Source organism: Hippopotamus amphibius, chromosome 7 (genome assembly GCF_030028045.1).
Source record: "Hippopotamus amphibius kiboko isolate mHipAmp2 chromosome 7, mHipAmp2.hap2, whole genome shotgun sequence".
NCBI lineage: Eukaryota > Metazoa > Chordata > Mammalia > Artiodactyla > Hippopotamidae > Hippopotamus > Hippopotamus amphibius.
In genome coordinates, this window is record NC_080192.1 from 12026213 (window position 1) to 12045004 (window position 18792).

General features: G+C 42.7%; 1 protein-coding gene across 12 annotated transcripts in view; it reads left to right on the forward strand.

The window, feature by feature from the left end:
* Positions 1-18792, forward strand: part of RBFOX2 (RNA binding fox-1 homolog 2) — a 264949-nt gene that overhangs the window by 835 nt on the left and 245322 nt on the right. The window lies entirely within an intron of this gene.

Below are 18792 nucleotides of genomic sequence, written 5' to 3' on the forward strand. Positions count from 1 at the left end.
GGAGGGCTGCCCGGGTCCCGGCCTGGAGGTGGGAGGGGGCCGGTTGGGGCCTGCTTGGGAAGGTGGGGCGAGCCCCGGCCTTGGAGGTGAAGTGGGCGGGAGGAGCCTGGTGTGCTCCGGAGGGTCCTGATCCGTGAGGGGACGAGGGGGCAGGTCGCAGGAATAGGTGTTGGGAGGAACTCGAACGTGCTGGAGATGGATTCCATTTCTTCAAATCCTTCCTCAGTTCCTTGGGGTGGAGTGGAAGCCGAGAGATCCTGGAGCTGTTGTCCAGAGAGCCGGAGACCCAGTCGAGGACGGGGGGACATGGTGGGAAACCTTCTCAAAAGAGGGAGTACCCTTTTGGCAGCCCTCGGACACAGAGCTGGGATGGAGAAGGGGAGCGGCATATATGAAAGGAGGGGAGTGAAAAGCGAGAAAACTCCTGGAGAGCCCAAAGGGGATGTGGCTTAGATTGTGGGTTAAATCAGTTACACGAGGAGTGTGAGAAGTACCAGGAGTTGGGAAGTGCTGTGGGGACACCGTGGTGCTCAAGCTCATTAACTTTGTGGAGTGTGCTGGTGAGTCTGGAGACATAGGACCTGCCCCTCCTGTACTTGGCCAGTTGCATTTTGCATAGCTGGGGGACTGACTCTTTCTTTAATGTCCTGGGGTATAAAAGAAAATTTATAGGGCTGTTAGAAGACTGGATTCTGAGTTGTGGACTCAAGGAGAAGCTGGTTGATTTGGATAGGGACTGCTCATGTAGTGACATGTCAGTTGACTTGGTAGTTGGAGGAAGAGCGTGAAACCTTCCTAGGCTTTAGGATTTAGTCTCTGTTCAGAAAATACTTGCTATGAAACGGTGGGGCTTACCTACCAGCAATCGTTTAGACATCTGCCAAAGTCTCTTAGAATCATAGAATGTTAGAGACAGAAGGGACCAGAGACATCATCTTTGACTGGGGTTCTTAACCTGGATAGACTTGGAAGATTCTTATGCAAAATAGTTTATGGGTACTCTTTGGTGGGAGAAAGTCAATAGTTTTCATCTTTTTTATTCAAGTTCCAAAATATTTTAACCACCTCATTGTATAGATTGGAAATCAGAAATCCAGAGCAGACTAGTGACTTGCCTAGGGCCACCTGGGTAGCTGGTAGTGAAGCTAGAGCTAGAAGCCTAGTCTTCTAATTCCTATTCCTGTGCTCTCTCCATTACAGCACTCTTGGAAATCTCTACAGTGCTAAAAGACTTCCTGTGCTCTGCTCTCTCTGCTTTTCAAGGCTCTGTCTGACTTCCTGTGTTAGAGACGGAGCTGCATTTAAGGCTGGCGTGTTTGCTGTGTGCTTCTTGGTCTCCCTTGCAGAGGCCACCCTATTAGTTGTGTTGACTTGGGTAAAGTGACCCTCTTGGTGTTTATTTTTGAATTCTTTTGTTTCGTTTGCCTGCTTTTGTTCTCCATTTGAACTCCCTCAGGCTGAGGGCTTGTGAGAAGTTAAAAGCTCAGGGCCATGGGGAAAAATAGAGAGGAGTATGGGGAGACTTCAGGTGAGGTGGATTAACATTGGGAGATGAAGAGAAGATTGTCTGAGTGCTGGTGAGCATGTTCTGCTTGATGTGTGCATATATCTGTGTCTGTCAGTCATGGTTAATAGTGAGACTCCCTCTGCCTTCCCCACCTTTCCTCCTGGGGCCCATTATTTGCTGGTTGCCTGGCCAAGGATAGTAGTATTTGGAAGGGGAGCGGTGAGTGTATAGGGACTTTGGAGCAGGCAGAGGAAGCAGTGGATTAGGTCCTTGGGGTACAAATGGGCAACTTAGAACTACCCTGTGGAGAATCCTTTCTCACTCTGTGTATTTGTGGGTCTTTATTTATTTTTCACTGTGTGCATTCTCATTGTTGTAGTTCCAGTACACCACGTCGCACAGGTATTCAGATCATCATTGATTTAGCCCCCTGCCTTCAACGACCTGTATAGTTCTGGGAAAACCCCTTCTTTGGGGGCCTCTGTTTCCTTAGCTGTAAAATACAATGTTTGTACAGGACAATTTCCAAGTTACCTCTAAAAAATATGTCAGGTTCCCTGACCTTAAGGTACTTGGTGTCTGCATTCTAGTTGGGGAGCCAAAATGGATGAAAAGTTAAAAAAAAGAAAAAAGTGTGTGTGTGTATGTATGTGTATCATTTATATGTATGTATGTATATCATTTATATATGAATTTTTTTGAAAGTTCCAGAGGAACGGGAGTAGAGGTACCACAGGATAGATGCATGTCACAAGGCATTGTAGAATTTAGAGCCAAAATATGCAGAGGATTTGTGCCACTGGGGCCAGAAGAAAGAGACGATCATTCTTGCCAAAATGGTCAAGGAAGGTTTTATGGGGAGACTGAAATTTGAGGTATAATCGGAGGAAAGGAAAAATAATGTTTATGAAAAGGTAAGACTTAAGCCTAGGTAAACTTCATCTTTAGGAACTTCCTATCATTCTGATGATAATGATAGGATATTTAATATTCGTTTAACTGATGTTTATTGAGCAGCTGCTAAGTGCCAGGCCCTGTTTTTTAGCCTAGGAAATATGGTAGTAGACAAAACAAAGACTCTGGTCTCATGGAACTAATTTTCTAATTGAAAGAGACAGACAGTAAAGAAATCAACTATTATTAGGTGGTTATAAGTGCTAAGAAGAAAAATAAAGCAGGGAAAGGGACAGAGAGTGGTGAGGAGGATGGTTAGGGCGGACCTCTGTGATAGATGACCTTTGGATGACCTGAGGAAATGGGCCAGTCAGGTATTTGAGGGAAGAGTGTCCAGACAGGAACAGTGGGTGCAGAGACATTGAGAGAGAAGTGCACTTGATGTGGTGGAGAACAAGAGCCCATTGTGGCTGGAGGAGAATGAGCAGGGCGAGGCAGTTTTAGGAAATGGTATCAGTGATACAGACATGTCTATAGGCCCATGTAAATATACGTTTAAAAAATCTAGAGTCTCTTGCTTTTTGGTGTACGGGTTTGTCTTAAAGCACGTGCCTTTTTCTTATCTTAACACAAATGGAGTTTCTTGAAGGTCATAGCTCCTTCTGGGAAGCCTTTCCTGACAGCTTAGTTCTCACCAGTCAGGCCCTCCCCTGCCTCCTGTTGTGTGGATGCTTAATTATGCATCGTCTTGTGTTGTCCCTTCATTGTTTTATTCTTGTTTCCCGAGTACTACTGTAAGCTTCTAGAAGACGGGAATTGTATTTTCTTTGTGTTTACCCTTTATAATACCTCACAGTTTTGGGTACATAGTAAGTGCTCAATGCCTGTTAAGTTGAAGTTGAAATTTTACCTTTTTTAAATAATTAAGGGATAGAAGAAGAATCATGAAATTTGCGGGGTGAGAGTACTTTCAGGAAATTCCCCAATCTTTTGAGTGTCAAAGGAGTAACTCTTTTTTACAGAAGTCATTTACTGGGGTTAATTTCCCAAGACTACAGACTAAATGGAGCTATGGCTCTAAGCTGCAGATTCCAAAGCTGAACCCCGTTGAGTTACAGCCCCTTAAGCTTTTGGGATAAATCATTACTTCCCAAAGTGGAGCACTGGGGACACGAGAGAGTCTGTGATGCTTGTGCTATAATCCTTATGCTAAGAAAGGATGCTAGGGGGTGAGAGGAAGGGTCACTCCTTTCAAGGCCAGTATCCAGAAGCTTTATGTGGATAATGGAGGAGTCGGCACAGCCCTGGAAAACAGTTTAGAATTAGAGAACCCTGAACTGTAGAGTAGGAGGGAAGAGACACATTCAACCTAGAAACTGAAGCACTGAAACACTTGAGAAATGTAGGTAGTTGTTAAAGAAGGTAATTGGAAATACTGTACTCTAACCTGGTAGAAAGTTAAGTGAGTTTTATATTGGAGGTTTGTTTCCCTTTAAGCAAGTCTGATATATGTGGAAACCTGGGCTTTACGAAACACGCTGGGAAATTCTTTGGGTCAGCTCTTCTAGCGAATGTAAACAATTTGATGAGCAAAAATTCAATTTCTGTGCAACTTTCTAGGAACTTAGCTGCTTCGTAAGGCAAGGTGCACCTTAATTATTATTTATAGTTTTCAGCAAAATTCTTTGTGGTAGTGAAATGTTAGAATGTGATTATTACATGGCTAGCTAACCTCTTCTGACCATAGAGTCATAAATCCAGTGCAGCTAAGGGAGTTCAGAGGTTGTTCATGTTAGTGGTGAATCAGCCACTAGTAGCAGGAAGACTTTCTGGTCTTGGGGAGGGGCTTCCAGGTAGCCGGTAATTGCTGTGTAGATACTGTATTTCTTGAAGTAGCTTATCTTCCCGTTTGCTTGTTTCTGGCTTTCTTTCCTCCTAAGTGGATGTCTCTTTGGACTTCGAGTGTTTGGTACTGAAACTGAACGTGGTGCTAGCATTTGAGTAGTTATAAAAATGATGTGCTTTCCTTCCAAGTGATTTCGTGAACAGTATCTCACTAAAATTATTGAGTTTTTCACTTCTGCAAGTCTAAGTCTGCTCAGGCACCCTAACAGAATGCCATAGACAAAAGTTTGTTTCTCACAGTTCTGGAGGCTGGAAGTCCCAGATCAAGGTGCTGGCAGACTTGGTGTCTGGTGAGGGCTCTCTTCCCAGCTTGCAGACAGCTGTCTTCTTGCTGTGTGCTCACATGGCCTTTTCTCCATGTATACTAGTGGACACATGAAGAGAGATCCCTTCCTCTTCTTATAAGGGTCCTAATCCCATCATAGGGGTCCCTCCCTCATGACCTAATCACTTCCCAATGGCCCTACCTCTAAATAGCATCACATTGTGAGTTAGGGCTTCAACATATTAGTTTGGGGTGGGTGGCGGTGGTGGGGGGTGGTTGATGGGGGAAGAAGACACAGGCATTCAGCCCATAATACTACCAGAGTGGCAAGTATTGTAGTTAGAGAAACTGAGACACAATCATGTAAAAATTACTAATTTTTTTCAAGCCTCACAAGGAAGGCTTGATTGTAAAACTGGGAGGGTCTTTGAGAAGGAAAAAAATCTGAATTCAAAGTAGAGTTCTTCATGGCGACTCAAGAGATTAGCCTGAGTTGAATTTGTCTCCTCCTTCCTCTCCCATTTTTCTAGCCACCTTGTCCTTTTTTTTTCTATCACACTGACATGTGAACACAACAGAAGCTAACTAGAGATTTAACTTTCATTTTGATGTAAAGCAGACTGGTGCAGACAGGCCTCAAGATTACAGGGCTGGGAAAGAAATTCAATGTACTACTTGGTGTAAACAAGAATGTTGCTAGTGAATCTCTGGTTTCACATCTCTCAGGCCGTCAGTTTGATATCAGGCTTTAACAATTTGTGGAAACAATAAAGTTGGTCATTTTAGTGAGTGGACTTGTTTGAATTGTTTTTTGATATACATTTGTAAAGCATAGTAAATGTCCTTTTCTAGTGCAAATGTGCACTTCCTTCAAAGACAGGAGGGAAGAACCACTAGATGATGGAAAGGAAATGGCAGTAATTGGAGTGTGAGCAAGCAGATGGAGGAGGGATGGCGAGTGCATGTGGTGTTTTAGGTGGCCCCTAGGAGTATTGAGTTTCCTATTCTCCCCTACAGCCCAGTACAAGCAGGCAGCTTACATGGCTAAGGTTTCATTATCTAATCCATCACAGATCAGCTTGAATAAACCCATTGGCTAGCGCTGATCTAGTTAAGGAGGGTAGTGCAAAGCTGCTTGAGCCAGGATTGGGGCAAATCGGATCAGAACTGCCATGTGAATCCTGGACATATTTCTGTCATTTGGGTGGTAAAGTAGTTTGGGAAATCACTTAAGAGAGAGAGCATGCAGGAACGAGCAGTCAGCCCTGAGTGTTTTCAGATGTTGTCTTAGGGACCCTGTGGGGAAGTTTGTGGAGGATTTCATGTTTTTCTCTGGAGTATAGTCAGATTGCTTTGATTATTTGAGTCTGAACAGTTTTTGGTCACTAATGCTCAGGATTCCAGTTGTCATCACCCAGTTGTGTCTTCTGTGAGTGATCCCTTCACCCGAGACTTTATGATGTGCATCCCCTCTCAATTTTTAAAGGGGAGGTATTTTTATCATTGTTACCAACCTTAATATCTCGTTTGTTACCCGTGCATACGTGACGTATGATGTAGTGAAAGGAACACTATTTAGAATTTCTCATATTGGGATTTGAATTCTGGTTCCTCCACTTACCAACCAACTGAATGACCTTTGATAAGATATTTAACATCTGAGCTCCTGTTTACACATCTGTGAGCTGAGGGGAATTACTGCATATGCTAATGAGCTGCTGTAATGAGAAACTGAGATTATTTAAAGTTCCCATCATGGAACCCAGCAGTAAATGTTTATTTCTTGCCTCCCTCATAACCTGCTACACAGCACTCAACGAGTTCCTGCTTCCTGCACCATCAGCACGGAATGGTTAATGTGCTTCTGATTAAGTGCGAGTTGGGAGCTACCTGAACCGAGCAGTGTGTTAAACCAGGAAATCCAGATGGTTTGACATTCACGTGAAGGAGGTGAATGGACCTGCTCATGGTGGTATCCAATAAGAGGAAGAGGGGACAGTCATTTTTTTTGCTAAGGGCTAAAAGGACTCCTGAAGTATCACAGTCCCTGCATTGAGCTTGTGGACATTTCAGGAAGCTGTTGGGATCTCTCCTGGGAGTGTGGGTGACAGAGGCGCTGTTTTGGTGGTACATGGGATGCAGGAGTGGTGAAAATGTCGTTTTGCTCCAAATTTTATAAGGTTTGTTGGTTAAATGTGTTGCATCAGATAGGTGGCGTGTTTTGTTCTGCTTTTCATTTGTGGAAATTGAGCTGGGATATGTTTTATCTCTTGTGGTCTCTTTCCAAACTCTTCAGACCCACCACCTTCCTGACTACTAACAGAGTCATTGCATCTAAAAGAGCTTAAAATCATTTGATAGCTCATCTTTGAATTGTGGGTAAAGTCCATTCTCTTGTTTGGCCTACCAGGTCCTTTTGGCCAGACTGTGCCTGCCTTTCTAGCTTCTTTCTACAGTCACCTCCAAATCCATGGCGAGGGACTTGTAGCTTCCTGAGTATGCTGTGCTGCCCAGGCTCGTTCATACCTCTGTGCTTTTGTTTCCATTCTGCCTGAAATTGCTGCCTCACGTCTCTCTCTCATTTGTAAGCCTCAGTCTTCAAGAATAAGTTGGGATACTGATTCCTCCTGGATGCCTTTCATCTCTACTCCCATCCTTCCCACATTCTTGCTGCTTTCCAAAACATCACGTCCAGAGCTCTGTTTAGGACTTTTAGATGAACATTTGTTCAGCTGTCTGCCCCTCCACCCCCACCTAGACTGTGAGATCAGGGGAGCCTTTGGGATCCGTAGGATCTAGCACTTCCCCCAGCTGGAGTAGTCAAGAAACTGTCATTCTTGTTGAATTGAACTTTGTCTTCCTGCTCCTCATTTGGGGCCAGCAGATGGCTTTAATTGTTTTTCCAGATTTTCCCTTGGGGGGTTGTCTGGCCCTTGGTCTGCTTTCCAGCTCCTGTGAAGAACTAGGTGTTGTGGGATTTGTGAATGGTACCTGATCTTTCCATTGATATCAGGGTTAAAGGTGAGAGAGAGGGTCTTTGAAAACAGAAGCTGGGGTGGAATGTAACTGCCGAATGTGTCGGGTGGGCATGGCAACCTGATGTTTCGTTTCCTGTGCTCAGATATTAATTGAGAGCACGTGTGTATGTATAAAAAGCGCTTTTGTGATGAGGTGGCTGAAGAAACTAGAGGAACCACATGAGTAAGGGGCAATTAGAGCTAACCTGTTCCAGTTCATTGGAGCAGTCTGTTGATCTACCTTTTACAGCGCTGCTGAGAGATTCTGGAGTGTTGCAGTTCAGATGCATTTACTACCGTTTGGGGCTAAGCCCATTTGATTGACTATGGACCTTAGCGTTTCCCTTCTCAACCAATGAATTTCATAAGCTATTACAGCTTGTTTTTATGGATGCAGGAAAAATACCCAACCGAGACACCTCATAGAGTGCATACTGTTTTTCAGATCATTCATTGGCTATGTTGGAAAATGAGGAAACTTGATACAGTTCTTTTAAACCTTAGCTTTGGAGACAGATTCACTGAAGTATCTTATAGGAATCTTCTCTCCCTGGCCCTTGTTATCCGTGCCTCCTTCCCTTTCAGCTTCTGATTTGTGCTCCTATATAATCCTCTCCTGTTTTCCAGCCTCGAGACTTCCCTTGCTAGTTTAGTTGGGGCCTCTTGAAAGGCAAATGGGCATACTTTATAGTGCCTCTGGCTTTTTGAATTCTGAGTGAATAAAGCAGGTTCTAAAAAGGGAATGAGAGAGAGAGCAACCAGTTATATCACTTCCTTCTGACGTGTTCTGCACATACGTGGCATCTAGAAATTTCAGCTGAGGAATCAAGGCACAGCACTCATGATAAATGCCACTGAGGAAGTAGATGACAATGTTGAATTGCCAAATGATAATGGTTGAGTAACTGCTTAAAAACCTATTTTCCCAAGGGTGGAAACCAAGCCTTTGAAGTTTAGACTTCCACATGGGTGCGTTCAACCATAATACTTGGGTTTTTAAGGGACCTAAGTTCCCAGATAATACCCTGGTATGTGGGATTTTTCCCAAATATAGGCTGGTTCCCTGGTTTCTCCTTTGCCAAGGAAAAAAGATTTTGCACTGAATATTGGATATTTTATTCCGGGCATGTGGTTTTTGAGGAGGCATACTGTTTATTTTTCTTTGGGGCTGCATCGATTTTGTTTGATCCTAATTGTGAATACCACCGGCAAAGCACGATTTCTTGTGAGGGATGGGCGGGGGGGAGGTGTGGGGCTCTCTCAGCTCTGGGGTTTGTGGGGGGAGCAGGAGCCACGCTGGTGGAACTAGAGGAACTGCACACGTGGTTTAAGGGCACCATAGGGTTTGCATGTGGGCTACAGCGACTGCTTGAGTTGGAACACTTTTGGAACCGAGGCTTATGGGAGGTTCTTCCAATTGCTTTATTTTGAGCAGCTTTTTCCTCTGCAGACTGGCAGCTGTTTGGAGGAGGGGGCATTCGTTGCTGTCAGCCAGGATGATTTCCAGAGCAGACCCGTATGGATTTCACTTAGGGATTTATTTCAGGGGTATGTGGCTTGTCATGAGTCAAGAGGACTTTGGTTCCATTTTCCTGGAAGTTGGTGGGCTTCTGTGAGCCTGCTCTATTTATCTTGGACTGTTAGGCAAGTTAGAAAAGCAGCTGCATAGTCAGCCCTTGTTGCAGGGAGCTTAGTTTCATAGGTCATCCTCTTGGGGATTTTTGTATAGTCACATTTACAGTCTTAAGTTTTCTTTGCCTTTTTTGCACCCCCCTCTTTTTCCTTCTGCAGTTCAGTGCTCCATAAATATTCTGAGGAAGGTGGGTAATAATTTGAGGTAGAAGACAGGGATTGTTTAGCTCCCTACCCTGCCCCCTTTTCTTGCCCAGCCCTCCCCCACCCCCATCCTTTGCAAAAGAATCTGCAAATGAGGTCGCTCTCCCCTAGTCAGACTGGCTTGTCTCCTGATTGGTCTGAATACGTGGCTTTGACAGCTTTCACCTGCTATTTCTTGGTTTCTAGGGGATGGGGTAGTAGGATCATGTGATTTCAAAACGAGAGCTGGCAAAATTGAAAGATGTTTTGTGGTGGCTCCCAGCACCCACAAAGCTGAGCTCATTGGCTTGCACCTCATACGAACTTCCAGCAACACTGTCGCTGTTGGTGGCTGGCACGATGGCCTTGGGGATTTTGTTGGCACTTCAGGAAGTCTCTACAATGGCTGCCTCTCACAGTGGGAGCGTTGGCAAAGCTGATGAGGCGTTGGTAGCACTTGTTTTGAAAGCATGACTCTGGTCTTAGGCTGCACATCTCTGTGAGGGGGGCAGAGGTGGCCTTGTTTGAAGGATGGAAAGTAGTGCTCTACAGGTGTCATTAAGTGGCCCATTTCCTACTTGTCTGTGTTTGCTATCCCCACATACAAATTTTATGGCATGTTTTGTATGTTGTATTCACACTTGAAGCCATAGTCTGACTCGTGACTTTTAGTAAGCTGATTTGGCTAATCTGGGTATCATCCTGGACTTTGAAGTGATGCTGGTTATGTTTAAAAGGTCTGTGTTGGGCTTAGAAGTTGGTATTTCTGTTGATGGCCTCCTCCCCTCCCCAGCTGCCGCTCATTATGCGTTAGAGACACATCTTTTGTCCCCGTAATTTGTGTTATAGGTCTTTAGCTACTTGTTGTGATACTAAATAGATCTTTTTGCTGCAGCATTTTGGCTCTGAGCTGGCTGTGTTTTACAGTGTCAGAGACCAGTTGGTTAACTTTGGCGTGTGGCGTCCACACAGCAGAAGCCTTTCAGAGAGGTGTTTATCATAGACCATTGGTGATTTCTGTCAGCTGTATAAAAATGCTGTGATTGATTGATACCCGTGTGTCTGTGTAGATGAGCAGTTTTCCTGTATGCTTACTTGGCACTTCTCTCTAGGAGTAGTTGGGAGTAAGTGTTCCCCAGTAGGCTTTGCGTTTTAATCCTGGGAAGCCTGTTTCAAGAAACCTTTATATTTGATTTTCTTGAGGTTGGTGTAGGGATCATTTACCTGTACTGAATTTTAGCTTCACTATGAATTGTTTTCAGCAGTGTTAGTTTTAGGCAAATAGTAAATACTTCTTTGGTTTAACAGTATCCCAGAGTTTGAAGAAACCTGAAAAGATTGCTTGGTCCAGCATCCTGTTTTAAGCAAGGAAATTGTCTAATTCATATTATCCTAAGCCGTTTTTTATTAATTGCCCCTTGAGAAATGATAATATGTGTCATTCTCTCTCTCTCTCACACACATATACACACACACACACAGTCAAGTAACTTTGGAATAGAGTTAAAATTTAAACTGTCTCGTTTTACTTTTCATAAGCAGGTGTTGTGACTCTAAATGTATAGAAACATATTTAGTGAAGTATCTTCCTCTCTTCTTTGTTCTCCATCTGCCCTGTTAGTTTCTTGTTATTCCTCCCCCTTTCTTTTTACACAGACACTATCATACTCCACACATTCTTTTTGCACCTTACTTTTTTCATTTACTGTATCAGAGGTTAATTTTTTTAATGTAACAGGGTCTGTTAATATTTTCATTAATGATTTCTGGGGTTTTTGTGTGTGTGTGTGTATCATGCTTAGAAAAAATTTTCCCATTCCAGGATTTAAAAAAAACAGAATGGGCTTGCAGACAGACAGATCTGAGTTGGAGCCCTAGCTTTTCCACATCACAGCTGTGATCTTGGTTAAGTTATTTAACTGTTCTAAGGCTCAGCTTCTTCCCTTATAAAATATGTTATAGGATTGGTGTAAGAATTAAAAGAGGGACTCCCCTGGTCGCCCAGTGCTTAAAAACCTCCCTGCCAACGCAGGGGACATGGGTTCGATCCCTGGTCCGGGAAGCAACTAAGCCCGTGTACCACAACTACTGAGCCTGCACTCTAGAGCCCATGAGCCACAAGTACTGAATCTGTGTGCCACAGCTTCTAAAGCTCACATGCCTAGAGCCTGTGCTCTGCAACAAGAGAAGCCACTGCAACGATTAGCCCGTGCACCACAAAGAAGAGTAGCCTCTACTCACCTCAACTAGAGAAAGCCTGCGTGCAGCAACAAAGACTCAATGCAGCCAACAATAAGTAAATAAGTAAATTTATAAAAAAAAAGAATGAAAGATTATGTAATGTGCTTATTTCAGAGCCTGACACATAGTAGGTGTTCAGTTTTTATTATAATTACCAAGCAATTACCTGTTTTCTTATATCCCAGTGCTTTTTGACTTCCTTAAAGGCAGGAACAGTCTCTGCATCTTTGTATCCTTGGTTCTTCCATCAGTGCCAGGGATATATTATAATAATTCAGTAAATGTTTGTTAAAAAATAAGTCAACCTTTATACAATCTATTTTTTTTAATTTTATTTTTTAATTTATTTTTGGCTGTATCGGGTCTTAGCTGCGGCACGAGGGCGCAGCTAAGACCGGTGTGTGGGCTTCTCTCTCGTTGAGGCATGCGGGCTCAGTAGTTGCAGTGTGCAGTCTTAGTTGCCTTGCGGCATTTGGGATCTTAGTCCCCCAACCAGGGGGATCGAACCTGCGTCGCCTGTGTCGGAAGGTGGATTCTTAACCACTGGACCACCAGGAAAGTCCCCAATCTATTTTTTAAAATGCCCTTAATTAATTGTTGTTGCTTTTTGTGTAATCATCATATCTGGGTGTACCTAATTCTCAGTAATTAATTAAATTTATATTTATATTATGTTTTATAAAGTGCTTTGACACAAGTCTTAACTTATTCCCTATAACAAGCCCAAAAGATATGTGATTCTTCTTCCCATATTTCAGATGGTGAAAATATACATCTCTAAGCCTCCAGATAAGGAAGTTGCAAAACTGATGCTTGTACCCAGATCTTATGGCTTTTTATCCAGTGACTTTTTCTTTGGGCCTCATGCCTCTCAGACCAAAGGCTATGATTGACCAGGGATATGTGCTTCGTTGTGTGCCACATGTTTAATGTTGGAAACATTTACCCATTACCTGACAGTGAACTCATGTAGCACTTCAAGTCAATATTGAACTCCAGTTTTTTCTTCAATAATTTGGATCTAGCCAGTGTTTTGAGTTGGGATTTTGCTAAAATTTATTGTGTACTTGTTTGTGCCAAGCATCGTGGTAGAGACTTTATGTGTTTATCTCACTTTCCTGTAGTTCATCTTGGGAGAAAGTTAAATGAGTTAGTTAGTTGTTGTATATATGGTAGTTTGTTATTGCTGTTTTTCGCCTTAAAGTTATCAGTCTCTAATTTTATTATCGATTAAATAATGGGTCAATAATAGCTAAATCAATGGATTGGTAGTGGTGGGTAGTATGAAATCATGAGAGCTGAAGGCATCTTGGAGTTACCTGGACCAGCTCTCTGCTTCAGTCAGGTGAAGTAGATGCTGTGCCCATTTTCATGGACAAATTATTTCAGGCTCAGAGAAAGTATGAGAGAACAAGCAATAAGCTCAGACTTTCGGCTTTAGGACTAAGTAGAATCTTTCATTTCTTACTCTTTTCTACTTTTTGAGTGTGATTTCTCTGGGAGTTTCTTATATGGAGTTTTGGGGGTTTTTTGGTTTGGTTGGTTTTTGTTTGTTTATTTTTTACCTTTTACATTTATTTTTTAAATATATATTTGTGTGGTATATGATTCAAACTATGACCAAGGTTGAAGAGTAAAAAGTCTCTGCCTTTTCCCAGCTACCTAGTTTCTCTCCTTGGAAGTAACCAGTATGGTTGGTTATTTGGGTATCTGTCCAGAGATAGTACCTATATAATATTTTCTCCACCCCCTTTAAAAAACTCAAATGGTAGTATTAATATTCATATACTTTTCTTTTCTCTGTAATATTTGGAGATCATTTTATATCAGCTCATAGACTTTTTTTCTCTATTTGTTAGGTTTCTGGAATTAGGATTATTCTCTTTAGGTCTCCTGAGATAACTACACCTAAATGTCTCTAGTAAGGATGAGTCTGATTAGTACAGGATCTCACAAAGTATGAATCTATGTTTTTATGGAATCATGGAATCACAGGGTCAGAGACCTCATCCGCATCTCTCCTCTTTCATGTGAGTACCCATAAATCCCTGACTAATGATACCTTTTAAAAATGCTTAAGTACAAGGTAGGCATCTTCAGCTCTCTACCTGCCCCAGTCAGCTGCTCCTGGTCCTGTCTTTTTGTGGTAGTAGGGCCCATCTGGGGTCAGATATTCCATTTGTCATTGAGTTAGTAATGATACTCAAGATCTGCCTTGAGTCATTGTGTGTAGGCTCTAACTGCAGTGTGATTTTCTTCAGTATGACATCTCCTATACCAGACATATCCAAAATGCCCAGGTTTATCCTGATTGAATGTCATTGCTTTCAGGAGGCTGCTCAGTGAACCAAATTTGGTGCTGAACTATGAGAAAGAAAGGTTTGGTTCCTAATAGGTGTTTGCATCTCAGCAGCCTTAATTGCTGCTAGTTTCACGTCACTCTTGTGTTTGTGGAAAGCCCAGGATTGAGTGAATGCTCTTCGTCCCTGGAACATGACCACTCTGTGACTAAGACTTGATGGGAAGTAAATAGATATGGTTCAACACACAGGGACTATTTTTCTTTTGTTTACTGGACAGTAGTGGATTCTGATTCAGACATAGAATTAAGGATTTCATGCTTAGGCTTTGATTCTAGCTCGGTTAACCTTTACACACTTCTGCATTTAAAGATGTGAACTAAAACTGCTTTTCAGAATTGGCTTCTGCAGTGGACCTTTGTCTCCACAAAAATATTATGGAGGAGGTAGCATTCCAGCTGTTTGGAGAATGAGGCCAATGCGGATGTGTCTTGTATTCTAGATGAATGCTGACCTCCACTGTGTGGTTATGCTAATCTCACCACACAGTCTTTCTGGTCGCAAGGCTTTGCAGGGAGTGAGTTAGACCTACTTGGTCTCCATGGCCCCACGCAGTGAATGGAAGCAGGCAGGGCAACGGATGCTGTGTTGATTCCCCTATTGCTTCTTCTTCACACTCGGTGTAAGGTTTCTAGGCATTTGTGCAACCTGAGAGCAGAAAGCGCCTGTCTTAGCAGTCGAGAGATGGGTTGGCAGGTGGCTCAAGTTACTTCATGTTCCTGATAAGAGCCACCGATGCAGGCTGGTGGCGCCTGGGCAGGGTGGGAGCTGTACTGCCAGTTCCTTGCCCGGCAGGAGTGATGGTGTGGATCTCTGTGGTGCTCTAGGACTCCAAGAATGTACCCAAAGGCAGTTTGAGAGGTCTGGCCAGCATCTCTGGGAAAGTAGCACAATTTAGGAAGTACAGCTTGCTTTAGAGGAGATGGGTCTTAGGAAATGGTGGCACACAGCAGAAGTAGCATCAACATTGAAAATATGAAATGCAAACCTGAGGACTAGAAATGGTATTTTATTATTGCACCTCTTAACCTAAAACCCAGTTGAAGAGTTCATCAAGCCAGGTAGTGCTGGGCACAGTGATGGCTAAGACTTGAACTTGCAGTGGGGAAGTAGATGTATACACAGATAATTTTAATACAATGCGATCATTGCTCTGATAGAGGCTTACACTGAGCATATGTCAAAGCCTAGTGCTCTGGTAACATATACTCTGTGTGCAACTCTATCAGGGCACTTATCACACTGTATTAAAATATTGGGGTAAGAGGTGCCATTCTGGTATCAGACTGCTTAGATTCAAATTCTGTCTCTATACCTACTTAGCTGTGTGTCCTTTGGGCAAGTCACTTATCTCCTGTGTGTTTCAGTTTTTCATCTGTAAAAGGAGGATAATAATAGTTTCTCACAAGGTTGCTGTGAGTACTAGATGAGTTAATGTAGTAACCGTAATATGCTTGGAAGGGTACCTGGTCCATGGTAAGTGCTATATAAGTGCCATCTGTTGTTACGGTAGTTGTTGCAATAGCAAACAGGGGCACCTGAGACTAGAGCAGACCCGTGACCAGTGGCGGTACAGGAGTCAGTGTTACTGTATTCACCGAAAGATTTTTAGCGCTGACTATGCCACGTACTGCACGGAAGCAAATGAATGAAATGTTAACTGGCTATGTGACTGTGTACAGTATATGATGAGAGTCATTTGGCAGGTGTGTAAAAGGAATATTGATGTGAGAGGCTTCAGTATCCCATGGCAGTTTCAGAGAAGGGATCTTGCTGTTCCTTTGAAGGCCCTTCAGCTTTCTTGACATTTTGAATATAGGTCATGTATCTTACTTTAGGGTAGGACAGTACTTGACTATTTCAGACACGTAGGCATCTTTTCTGTTTTTTAAAAACCTCTAGGAGAAGGCATTTTAGATCAGAATCCATCCATCTGTCCATCCATCCTTTCTCACTTTCTTCTCTCCCTCCTTCTCTACAAGGGAAGAGTTGCTAGTATTTAAATCACTTCCCTTGTTCTTTATATTAAAAGTAAACTTCTCATGTTGTGCGAAAGCCCTTACCCTTTTGCTCAGCCGTTCATTCATTTAACAGCATTTGAATGCTTGCGGCATGCTAGACACCAGGATTATGGAGTTAAAGGAGGTTCTTATGGAACCTGTGAGGCTTATTGGGGGAGGCTTCTGGAACAACTATACATTAGAAGAAACATTTGGTAGCACAGTGTATTGATAAGAGTGTAGGTAGAGAAATAGGTACTTATATTCCTGGGGCGAAAAGTTGCATAACTTCCACAAAGAGCTATTTAGCAATGTCTGTTAAAATGTAAAATGCATATATTTTTTGACCCAGCAGTTCCATCTCTAGAAATTAATACTACAGGTACTCTTGTGTCCATTTGTAAGAATATATAGTACAGAATTATTTGAAATAGCGAAAGTTTGAAAAAAATCAAAATGCTCTTTGACAGGGAATCTGTGAATTAAAATAAGGTACATTTGAAAAATGGAATATCATGCAGCCATTTTAGGTGGCTCTAATAAATGCATTTAGAAGGCACTAAAATACATTAAGTATAAAAAGCCAAGGTGCTGAAAAGTGTATAGTTTGTTACTATTTGAGTAATGAAAAAAAGTACATATCCATGTACACATAGACTCTCTTTGCCAGGAAATGCAAGATTCTGGTAACATTCGTTGCCTCCTGGGAGGGGTGTTTGGTGATGAAGGAATGGCTTATAGGTGAAGATTTAGTTTTCATTGCATACTTTCTGTGCCTTTTGAATTTTGTATTACATACAGGTATTGTTTAAAAATAAAATAGTTTATTAAAATTGCATAGTAATCAGGACTTCCCTGGTGGCACAGCGGTTAAGATTCCTTGCTCCCGGACTTCCCTGGTGGCGCATTGGTTAAGAATCCGTCTGCCAATGCAGGGGACATGGGTTCGAGCCCTGCTCTGGGAAGATTCCACGTGCCGCGGAGCAACTAAGCCCGTGCACCAGAACTATTGAATCTGTGCTCTAGAGCCCGTGAGCCACAACTGTTTGGCCCATGTGCCGCAACTATTGAAGCCCATGCACCTAGAGCCTGTGCTCCACAACAAGAGAAACCACTACAGTGAGGAGCCCGTGCACACAATGAAGAGTAGCCCCTGCTCTCAGCAACTAGAGAAAGCCCGTGTGCAGCAATGAAGACCCAACGCAGCCAATAAATAAATAAATACATAAATAAATTGAAAAAAAAAAGACTGTATGCTCCCAATGCAGGGGGCCCGGGTTCCATCCCTGCTTAAGGAACTATATCCCACATGTATGCTGCAACTAAGAGCCTGCGTGCCTTAACTAAGGAGGTGGCAGGCCACAACTAAGGAGATGGCAAGGCACAACTAAGGACCCCACAAGTCTCAACCAAGACCCAGCACAACCAATTTAAAAGAATTACATAGGAATAAGTACAGGAGCTATTTTACTTATGATCCTTGAACTTGCTAATTTTCATAGAAAAATGAATAAAGTTAGAGCAAAAGTATGCGAATTCTGCTTACCACAAGCAAATAAAAAATAGTACTGGTGGTGGTACTAGGTCATTTTAATTTTGTCTGCAGCACTGTTTATTGGGTGTTATTGGGTTTATTGGCTTACTATATTTATTACTAACCGTCTTATTCAGTAAGGATAAAACCTGATTATGATGAAAATGCTGAAGAGGTGGATACATGTAGAGGTGAGTAAGAATGGAGGTGATGTTAGGAAATGATAAATGTTGAATGTGTGTACAGGTGACTCATTCAGCAGATGACATAAACGGCCAAGTGCAAATCATAAAGAGAGTTGAGAAGAAACAAAACAAGTCAGAACCACTATCAAAACAGAAAAAAAAAAAAGAACAACTACCATAAACCTCTCTAGCTTTCTTAAGAAATGTTCCCTCACTAGGGGTGCACCCATGGTTGCTTGGATTTTTTTCACGTTGGAATTTTATGAACTAATGGACTTAGGAGCAGCCTTTCATTCCAGACCTAACCTGAGGGTAAATAAAGGAGCTTCTGTACCCTGATAGGAATGAGTACAGGGTTTCTATGGCAGCATAATAGAGGGATTCTTATTCAGCCAGGCTGGGATGGGTGCAGGGAGAGCATTCTGCAGGAGCCATTGGTGAGTACTGAGCAAGTGAGCAGGGCTTAGGCAGGCAAAAGAGAGGGAGGTGCAGGCCATCTGGGCAGGAGAGGCAGAATGTCCAAGAATCAGGTGGGAGAGGAATATCATTGGGCCTGTGGGGTTGGAACGGAGGGCATGAGGGCAGAGGATTTTCCTGAATTGTCTTTGGTAGTTAGTCCCTCCACAGATGGCCATCCCCTTGCAGTCATGTACCTTTGTTCAGGAAGCTGAGTAGGTGATGGTGATTGGATTATCCTACCACTCTTGGAGCATAGCCTCATAGTGGTAGGGGAGTAGAGACACTGTCTTAGTTCACCAAAAGAAAAAAAAAGAGAGAACAAAGAAAACCTGTATTTGATTATGCTGTATACATGTAGATGTGCCTTTTAGCAGAATTACTTTTTTTTTTCCCCCCAGTTGTCTTCATCCTAGAAGAAGATTTCCCTGTATTTGGAATCACAGTTTGAGTGCTGCATGGAAACAGCTCGAACTTCATGTTCCATTTCATTATATTTAAATTTATGTGAAGCACTTTCTACCACGCAGGCATGCATTTTGCTCTTCATAGCATGGAATGCTGTAACAAAATGTTTTGTTCATCAGAGGCTTTCTAAACATTTTATGAGTGT